The sequence below is a fragment of the Egretta garzetta genome, unplaced genomic scaffold (genome assembly GCF_000687185.1).
Source record: "Egretta garzetta isolate BGI_Z169 unplaced genomic scaffold, ASM68718v1 scaffold400, whole genome shotgun sequence".
Taxonomy (NCBI): domain Eukaryota; kingdom Metazoa; phylum Chordata; class Aves; order Pelecaniformes; family Ardeidae; genus Egretta; species Egretta garzetta.
The window spans coordinates 153744-164931 of NW_009258371.1; positions in this window are offsets into that span (position 1 = coordinate 153744).

The following is an 11188-nucleotide window of genomic DNA, read 5'->3' on the forward strand; positions in this document are numbered from 1 at the left end:
AGGTCTGGAGAAATAGCATACTCTTCTATGCAGCTGTTCTATTATCTAAAAATCATAAAATTTGTTAGGATTTGGGCATGAATTTCCCTGTTTGGTTCTGGAATGACAACATTTGCTGTTATTCAAAGGGGATTTCTCGACAGACAGGGAAATTAACAGAATATCCCTTTATTCCCTCCACATTTTTTGCAGGTCAGAAAGAAACATAAGAACAGGATAGAAAGAAAATTTATAGTAAATTACACATTCACAGGAAATACACCAAAGCTATTTCTCTAAGGGTCCTAGTGTTGCCTGCAAGCCTTCCTGCATTGTTTTTTGTGGACCGATCTTCAACACAGACTCTTTCTTAGAAATCAGGGGCTTTAGACAGTCAATTTAGGGCAGATTTCTTGAGTATTTGCAGTGCATTACATAGCCTGCTGAGTGGAGGGAAAGGGTGATGCATTTGTGTTGCCCTAAACCTTTGGTCCTTCACAAGGTTCAAACTCTGGAGTGGTATTTTCTCCATAAAGGGTCCACTGTGTTGAATAATAAACTGCAGAAATCATGATGCCTTTTATGTTTCCCTTAATGTGAGGCATCATTCCTGGAAGAGAATCAGCTTAAGTGGAGCTGATGGTCACAGGACCCTATGGTGTACGTTACGATATAATGGCTCCTCAGAGTGACTCCACCATTGCCCAAATAGCAGTTTGCAGACAATGCTGATTCCCAGTATCTGAGCAGAAATAATGACTTATTATGCATACTGTCTGTAATTTTTTTGAGTTAAAGAAATCCCAAGAATGTAAGGGAAGATTTGTGGAGTCACAGGAAGATGAAATTCCAATCAGAAAAAAAATCATAATGAAGTAAACTACGTAATAAAGTCAATAACTAGATGACAGTATAATAAACTTGGGAATTCAGAAGAAATAAATTATACTAAAGCAATCACACACTAATTAATAGAAGAGAATTGTATGAGTCATACAGTGTATTACCAGGCAGTGTATTACCATAATAATTACAAAAAAGCACCAATCTCATTAAACTAACCTGTAACATGATTATCAGCTCACATGAATTAGTGATGTCTGCTTCTCATACAGTAGAGGAAACCTCATATGAAAACACTAATTATAACCAATACAATGGAAAAGGCATGGATATTATTATTTTTTCACTGTTTTTAGTAGAAGAATTTTCCTTTCTTTTAACAAGACAGTAGTAAATCAGATTTGATTTGTATCTGCAAAGGTATCATCTTAATTGCACATACTTAGATCTCTTTTTTTTTTAATATTGCATTTTTTAATTTACATTGAATAGCAAATAATTTGTACGGTTTTTATTTGGTTTCTTAAAGATGTGTCAATGAAGGTATTTCTCCGGGGAGACTTTCCATTGACTACCCTCCTCATGGCACTGTCCACACCAGACATCTCAGTACTTCTGGTGTCAAAACAACAAAGTGGAGGATACAGGGAGGAACTCATTTATTAAGTGCTGCAACTAGAAACTGGGGAGGCAGCTGTAACCAAGTCTAGTGAGCTTCTGTTTTCAACTGTGTTTTCTAGATATTCATCATGTAGGGCAACTCAAGAGAGATAGATTAAATTTAGCATTTGTTGAAACAAAATGGAAGTCTGCATCCACAGTGCTGGGAAGTCTCCTTATACAGTAAAGGCAAGATCAAATACATATAGGAAAATCTATATTTGCCCTAGCATATTTCAATACTTTTTGAACTACAAAATACTTAGTGTCAAAACTCATAGTTATGACTTTTCAGCAGAGTGATTGTGGCAGGAATGTGAATAGGTAAACAGAGTTTTCCTAATACTGCCTGCTTTTTTGCCTGTTCTGTAAAAAGAAAAAAAAAAAAAAAAAGAAAGAAAGAAAGAAGAAAAGTTGCTTAGGAATAGATTTTATTAACACTTTCTTAATCTTGCCAAAAGTTGATTTTTAGTCTTTGGTTACAGAAAAACTTAAGATCTCTGCAAGCATAGACCCAATGGCAAAACCGGAAATATTTATTTAAGTTTCAAATTGTCATATACAGACAAAGTTATACACACATATATATATATGTATCAAACAAAATAATACTAATATTTTCTAACTTTATTGATTTGGGTATCTTTTTTATACCTTTCAAATTATGCATTTCTATGCAACTGTTGTACATTAAAAATGAGAATAAGCCAGAAAATATTTAAGGAAAATATTCCATTACTTTTTTACCTTCTTGCTCATACCCGGAAAATTATTTTTTAAATCATATTCCTAAGATACTATGAAATGGAACTTTCATGATGAATGTCAAGTGAGAAAGCAGTTAATCTGCTTGTGTTTCTTGTCTGTTTAATTTTTCCAAAACAGTTTGGATGGACATCAAGAAAAAAAAAAAAAAAAAGAAAGAAAGAAAGAAGAAAAGTTGCTTAGGAATAGATTTTATTAACACTTTCTTAATCTTGCCAAAAGTTGATTTTTAGTCTTTGGTTACAGAAAAACTTAAGATCTCTGCAAGCATAGACCCAATGGCAAAACCGGAAATATTTATTTAAGTTTCAAATTGTCATATACAGACAAAGTTATACACACATATATATATATGTATCAAACAAAATAATACTAATATTTTCTAACTTTATTGATTTGGGTATCTTTTTTATACCTTTCAAATTATGCATTTCTATGCAACTGTTGTACATTAAAAATGAGAATAAGCCAGAAAATATTTAAGGAAAATATTCCATTACTTTTTTACCTTCTTGCTCATACCCGGAAAATTATTTTTTAAATCATATTCCTAAGATACTATGAAATGGAACTTTCATGATGAATGTCAAGTGAGAAAGCAGTTAATCTGCTTGTGTTTCTTGTCTGTTTAATTTTTCCAAAACAGTTTGGATGGACATCAATCCTGGGACCAGCACTGAACATTTTAACTGGAAAAAGCCTTCCTGCTTGGAAATAAATGTCTCTGTTTCTCATGAACCTTTATTTTCATAAATGTCTTCACATTCATCTTGCAGTGAGAGAGCATTATCCAGTGACAATGTTCAATTCCTTTCGACATTATCTCCTAAATAAAATAATGGCTAGAAGGATAAAGGAGTAGCAGATTGCAAAAGTACTGTATTTTATAAATGAACAAATACAAGAGTTGGAATTAATTTTCTCTTTTATCTTTTATTGCGAAAATATTACACAAAATAAAAAAAATAGGTAAAAAGCAAACAAAAAAATGAATAAGATAAATCTTGTAATATGGCTTTGGGAAAAAAAGGTAAAATATCTCTAAGTGAATAAAATCAATTAACTATTAAACTAGACATCGCTTATTTGAGCTCACCTACTATAAAGCAATGGCATTAAGCTAATTTTCTCTGAGTGACCAGCCAAATCCTCTATATTTGTTTGGTTTTTTGCTTTTTAAATATCTGTCCTGGTTTCAGCTGGGATAGAGTTAATTTTCTTCATAGTAGCTAGCATAGTGCTGTGTTTTGGATTTAGTACTAGAAGAATGTCGATAACACACTGATGTTTTCAGTTGTTGCCAAGTAGTGCTCAGACTACTCAAGGACTTTTTGAGCTTCTCCTGCTCGGCCAGGTGCATAACAAGCTGAGAGCACAGCTAGGACAGCTAACCCAAACTGATCAAAGAGCTATTCCATACCATATAATGTCATGCTCGGGGGTGTTAGTTGGCCGGTCAGTTGCAGGGAGAGTCATCACTGCTCGGGGACTGATCAGGGCTTGGGGAGTGATCGCGGCTCGGGATGGGCCGGACATGGGTTTGTGGGTGGTGAACAATTGTATTGTGCGTCATTTGTTTTGTGTATTCTGTATATTCTCTTACCATTCTCATTATTACCATTATTATTATTTTCTCTTATTAGACTGTCTTTATCTCAGCCCATGGATCTAACCTTTTTTTTTCCTTCACAATTCTCTCCCCCATCCCACTGAGGGAGGGGGGAGTGAGTGAGCAGCTGTGTGGTGCTTAGTTGCCAGCCGGGTTAAACCACAACAATATCAATAATACTTTCTGTCAGTTAGCTTATGGAATATGCTTCTTAATTGTTTTAGAAGTGCACAAAAATACTGGTTTCATTTCCTGATATTATTCTCTATTTCTTGTATGTACCCATGAAAAAAAATAATGCAGTGAACATGAACACCTCAAAAGCTAATGTTTTATCACCATGCAATGAGAGGTTAGAACTTAAAAGCTGAAGTTTTCTACCTTCTCTCAGTGATGATGAAAATCCTAATGGTGAAAACCAACAACAGTAACAAAAACTCAACCAAGCAACCAAACAGAAATCCAACCTGAAAAAAAGGAGCACTTTTGTGTTGTATCACATCAAGAAGGGGAAATGACTCCCCACATATAAAACATTTTTCAGCTAATGTTTGTATCTCTACAATCTTGTAGTTAGTTAAGATGAAACTATCAACAGTTTATAAAGCAAAATTTAAAAACCACCATCATAGTATATGACCTTCTTACTTATACCCCTGAAATGCGTATGTTATTAAATTGGCATTCACAAAAGAACTAATTGGTTTCTGGGTGTCCTGGTTTCAGTCGGGATACAGTTAATTTTCTTCCTAGTAGCTGGCATAGTGCTGGGATTTAGTATGAAGATAACGTTGATGACACACTGATGTTTCAGTTGTTGCTAAGTAGTGTTTACAGTAAGTCAAGAACTTTTCAGCTTCTCATGCTCTACTGACTGAGAAGCCTGGAGGTGCACAAGAAGCTGGGAGGGCCCACTGCCAGGACAGCTGACCCCAACTGGCCAGAGGGCTATTCCAGACCATATGATGTCATACTCAGTATATAAACTAGGGGAAGGGTGTCTGGGGGGACGTTGCTGCTGCTTGGTAAGATGGGGGGAGGGGGAACAGAGGGGAGTGAGCTGCCTGCCAGGTTAAACCACAACACTGGGCAAAAAAGGTGTGTGTGGTTTTTCTTTCTATATCTAATGGGTGATCAGCTAAGGAGTGGTTGCACAATCTGTGGAGCAGGAGAAATGAGAAAATATTGACAAAGACTTGTGCATGAAATTACATTCAGAGTTTCTGCTTAAACCAGCACCTTTTGAGGTAGAAGCACCAATCATTAATGTCATTCTACTACAGAAGACTCACAGCAAAAAACTGAATCAACCCAGAAAAACCCAGAATCAAGCTTTACTGTGGCCAGGTTCACAGCTGCACATCTGTTAAATTACATGCAATGTGGGCTGGGCATAGGCAATGCGTATCAGAACATGAAAAATCACATCACCTTCAGCTTTGGTTATGCTTTCATTTGTTATGAGTTTTCAGGCAATTATGAGTTAGTTTTTAATTAACCCTACTAGAAGCAGCTATGATTTCAAATGCTGAATTACGCCTTATAGTTTCTAAGTCAACAGATGTTGACCTTGTAGTGGCAAAATTTTCCTCACTGATATATAACCTAATCAGCATTACACCTTTCACTTGCATGAAAAGAGCACTATCTAATTAGAGGATATGCTTTTTGAAAATGAAGGTTGAAGGTTAAGATTTCATTTAGGATGCATTAGCTTAAATATGCCTTTGGGCTATTTCTATTAGCTAGGCTTTTCGTGAATACTCTTAAAAAGATGTGGAAAGGACACTCCTAAATCTAAAAGGAAATTGAATCAATAGTATGCATGAATTCGTATTCAATTTTTGTAAAAGTGGCACTTGATGATTTGAAGGTTCAGACTACATCTCCCTATGAATGTCAGTATTCAGCTTCACAGAACTGCTGTATGAACAGTAATATTAGGTTTGAGATAAACACATTCATAAAAAGACATGTATTTAAGGCTTGATCTTGTACAGGAGAAACAGGCATACAGGACTAACGTGTTTGTAACTTTGCTCCAGCTAACACCCGATACCCTGCACCTGTATTTCCCAGCATCTCTGTGGCAACATGCCTTCCTCTGATACCTACTGCCACCAGAATCACTCTTTCTCAAAAGGAGTTCCAGATATTGCTACAGCTATCACTTTATTTTTTTTCTATTTACTTTGTGTGAGGAGGAAGACTGCTGCAAGGAAAGACTGGCAATCCTTCTACCCACAACCAGCCAGAACTCTTCTATGTTTAACTCCAAAATCTCCATGATGTCAAGAAGAAAGTAGGACATGTACTTGTAAACCTATCACATGAATAAGGAAATAAGGGAGAAGGAGTTAAAGAGTCAGTGTGATTAGTTCACAAAACAAGTGTCTGCATTTTATAGAGGGGAAAACAGATGTTTGGCTACTAGTTTGCAGGAAGTAGATGGAGGTGGAAACAGGAATTTGATTCCATATGAAAACCATTTCTTTATTTTAAATAACTAGCCAACATTTTCTTTTCCTAGCTAGCAAATGGATTTCAGGTTTAGTGAAGCCACTTCAAAGATTCTAATATTAGGTGAATATAGTAACCAAAAATTCCTTAAAATAACAAGCAAAACTACAGCACACTGGAGAAAAAGGTAAACTATTTTAATAAACAGAAACAAGTCTATGTTAAAGGTGCCTTATAAAAATGGAAAAAAAAAAAGTCCACTATGTTCCTCTACTGATAAACGTTTTCAATCTCTGCAGACAATTTTCTTTCTTTGAAACAACACCTTTAAAAAGAAAACTTATTTCAGCTTTTTTAATAGGCAATTTTCTACATGCTGTACTCAGAAAACTACAGAAAAAATCAAACTATATTTTCGAACTGCATCTCAATTCCTTCTCTCTAAAAGCAACTGGCTAAGTTGTGGTAGAAGCATCATATTGTGGAAAAGAAAAAAAAAAGAGAATGAGAAGGAAAAAAGAGGAAGACATTCTTTCCTTTGTTTTCTTTAACAAAATGAAGATATTTTGAGATTTATAATTACAGTTAAAATATGATGTAAATCAGAGAACTATCCAGTGCAGAAACCGAGGTAGTCTTCTTCCATTTGGTAATAGCTGCAGAGAATAACAGCAAAGAACAAAAGAGAAGGGTTTTTTTCTTTTTTTGTAGGGTTCCTCTCTATCATTTTTGTCTCTTTATGGTAAGAGTTTTCCTTTAGTCTAGCTGCTATCACAGCATGTACTTCTCGAATGTCAGGAAAATGATTCAATCTCTTTACAAATGGGTTGTGTCTCAAGGGGTTGAGTTATTACTATGACTAAAAGAATATGACTACTTTCCTCATAAATTCATAGCAAACTCTATTTTGGAGTCATTAAACAACCATGATCAGTTTACCACTGAACTTTAGTTTATGCTTGGGAAGAACAGGAGGTCATCTTAACTGAGATGAATATACATCTGAAACAGATTCATACAAGCCTCTTTGCACAATTCATTACATTATTCTTCTTTGCTTGAGAATTCTGAGACAAGAAGACTCCCAGCAAGTGGTTAGAAATTTATTCCATGTCAAAAGTGTAATGTATCTATAGAACAGTGACATTTATGAACGTAAAAGAAACACTGTCTAGTTTGGTTTGAAACTGGGGTATTGTTTTAAATTAAGACCATTATTCTTTCACCTACATAGCTAACATTGACTTCTCTCAGGACAACTTTCAAAAGGTACCTTGTATATATGTAGAGGGTTGTATACCTTGTTGGATAAAATTAAACTGAACTTTTGGTACATATTATTTAAATGATCTGCCAGCTCTGAGGTGAATTAATAGGTCTATATGGTATAATGTACTGCTGTGCAGGATATTTCAAGTAGCTCTGAATAAGTCAGCTGTAGTTATGCATGTATGTATTTAATGTTTGTGCATTAATCACACTATGTTCATAAAATAGTTTGAGAAATGATTGCATAAAATTGATGTTGCAAGGTTCTAGGCAGGTTTAATGACATAATTCTAGATCCTTTGCCCAGAAGTGCAATCCTGAATTTTTAATGGGACTCTGCAGATAGAATTTAGCCTCAAACTTGTAATGTTCATTGCATTCCTTTGAGTTACATAAATGTAAATGAAAATAGAATCAGGTATGGGAATCATTGAGGACAATATTCTATTTTGGTTATAGAAGCATACCTGTAGAAGAGGTACAGGTTCTACAACGATAAGAAACATTTAAAAAAAAAAAAAACAACCCACCACCAAAAAAACCAACTATGAATACTGGTAGCAAACATCCATGCTGAAAGCAGGTCTCTTTAGGGAATATCCAGAACTGAATTTAGAAAGAAAAAACCTTTATCAATTAAATTTATTTCTCTTTCATAGAAGGAAAAAGCTATCTGCATACAGATCTAACACAGACACAAAGAAGTATGTGCTATATAATTTTAAAACATGGATGTATTCCAGGGTTCAGTCATGGCATTTTTACATGGAAGAAAATGAATCCTTTAAGGCTATTCTGTGTCAACACTGTCAGAAAATTATCAACTAACTTGCTTTGCTGAATTTCATATTTAAAGTATGTATCTATCTCTGATGAGAATTGTCTAACATTCTTTGTCCTTGAAACTACCTTTGCCCAAGAGAAATCACACATGGCTTCACCTGACACATAAAAATACTCTTGAACAAGCTTTAAGACAATACTGCACTAGAGAATGCTGAGATGTTCTCACAGTTCTCATGAGTCTTCTAGGATAAGAAAAGTAATTACTGACACAACTAGCTGTTGTCACTTAATCAATAATACTCAATAGTAAAACTAAGGTAAAACGCCCCCCCCTTTCCCCTCAGAAAAACCTCTAAAAACAAATCAGAAAAAAAATCTTCCCCCAGATTTTGACTACCTTTTCATTTAATATCTTTTCAGAGATCAAGTGAAATCAATGGCAGGAATATGAGACCCAAATTAAGATTTTATTATTTCATATAATAATTTTCACTGAAAGGCACTGTATGATTTAAAAATTAATTCTAGAAAGTAAATGAATAAAGGACTGTATTAGTGTTATACACTGTCTTTAACAGTATAATAATAGTGTTAGGATGAAGAAACTACTGTGTACAATAAGCCTTCATTGAGCTTAAACTGGTTTAATTCCGTTAAATTTATAGGACTGGACTTCTGGCTCAAAGATTTTTAGGATTGGCAGCATAAAGATTTACTGAACTATTATTCTTGATAACATTCTACAGATAAGACTTAAGTTCTGCAATAGACTAGTTAATTTTTATACTTTGTATTAGTATATCTTCAGCAAAATTAGGGGGCATGAGACCTCAAAAAGCACTTACATTGCCTGCATGGACTCAGTAGAGAGTCTGATCTAAAAGAATGTACTCTACTCTTTCAGCTAAGTAAATCCACTTACTGGAAGACTGAGATAGAAATGTCTTAAGCAGAAAAGACCATACAGGAGCATTTATCAACAATGCACTCATTTGACCAGTGAGGTATCTCACTGAATATTTGGTTAATATTAGGCATGTGTTGGTTTAGAAACTACTTGGTTGGGGTAGATGTTTTATTGGGTTATTGAGTTTCATATACTGGGGAGAAGGGTTAATAGAGTATGAGATAAATTTGCCTGCGACATCTGCATTTTATGTGTTTTATGAGAAGACTGACAAATTTTAGTTAACACTACTGCCATAAAAATATTTCAGAATTATAAAGTACTTTTTTACAAATTCACATATTTGAGGCAATCTCTCATGTCAAAATTGCATATCAAAAAAAGTTTTTAAGTGGGAAATGGAAGCTGTCCTTGACAACATAATATAAGTTGAAAATGTGTAAGAATAAAACTATTCACAGTAAAATTTAATAATTCAAAACATTACCATCCACAGTAATAACAAAGCAACTTCGGAAAGAAAGAACTCACAAGGTTGAAAAGCATGTAGAATTAAAAAAAAAAAAAAGCTCACAGATTAATATTACTATGAAAATCTGGACAAAATAATGTTGGCTTCCTGAACAACTTAATGGACTGCAGAGAGCACTGTCACCAAGTCTGCCAAGGGCTTAGAAAGAATTACTATAATGTCTCAGGTACACTGACTAAACCAGAGAGATCATTGCCTATAATGCCAGCTAACTAATTTGCAAAGCAATAAAAGAGCACAGAGATCAAGTAATAAGGAATGTTATGTTTTCTTTTTTCCACAGCAGTAGGATTTCCCATTACTTCCAATCTGAATCATATTAATGTCTTGAAGTGTAAATTGCATCCAGTGACGAATAAAACACTTAGTGGATTATAGTAAGGCTTCAAGCAGCATTCTTAAATTAGCAGAAAATGCCAATTGATTGTACAAAGCAGGCAAGGTCCCCAGAGAGAGGGAAGTAGCTGACTTTCAACACTTTTGAGAAGGGAAAGACTCACAGTCCTCTGTATCCCAAAGTGGATTATATTTGTCCACCTAAGAATGAAGTATTTGTGTCTCATTCATTACATGAATGAGACACAAGAAAAGAAAAAATGTTCAGATTAGAAAGAAAAAAAATAAACCTGTCAGACTCTCCAAATAACTACCGAGCTTGTACAAATGTACTTTTCAGAACTTAAAAATATTTCTGAAATATTTTACCAAACAATGAGTAATATTCAGAAACTGGCATGATCCTTTTGTCACAAAAGTCCAAGCGCCCAATTCCAGGTAATGGGTAGTTAGACAGAGCAAGGTGAGAAACTTGCTCAAAGGTCAAAATTAAGCTCTTAAAAATGTAATACTTGTGAATTTTTTTTCCCAGATTATGCTGATTGAAAATCATAGAAGTATAAATACAAAAGAAAAAGACTTAAAGTTTTGCAAAACAAAAAATAAATTTCTGGTTTTGAAAAGATATCAAAAAGCACAAAACTGGCTCACACAGGGTTTTCAAAACAAATTGTAAATCCAGTGCAACTGCCACTTCTTCAAAACCTTTATTTTTTCTTGCAAGACATATTTTTTTCTCACTTGCATCTTGTCCCATTAAATGATGCTGCATAAATTAGTATTTTCACCTGGGAAAATTGAAAAAAAACCTAATAAAATCCTTCATTCATCTATGCTTTTGAATTTCCATTTTGCAAATATGATATGACTTGCTACTGTGAGTTTACTATAGCAATAAATAATCATCTGACAGATCTATCATAATTTGAAATTAGTATCAGTTATTTTCTATATACATCTCACATGGAGGTTCTTGGGATGTTACTCTACATGCCTTTCACAACATTTTGACAAAATATTTCCACCGTTAATTCTTAGTGAC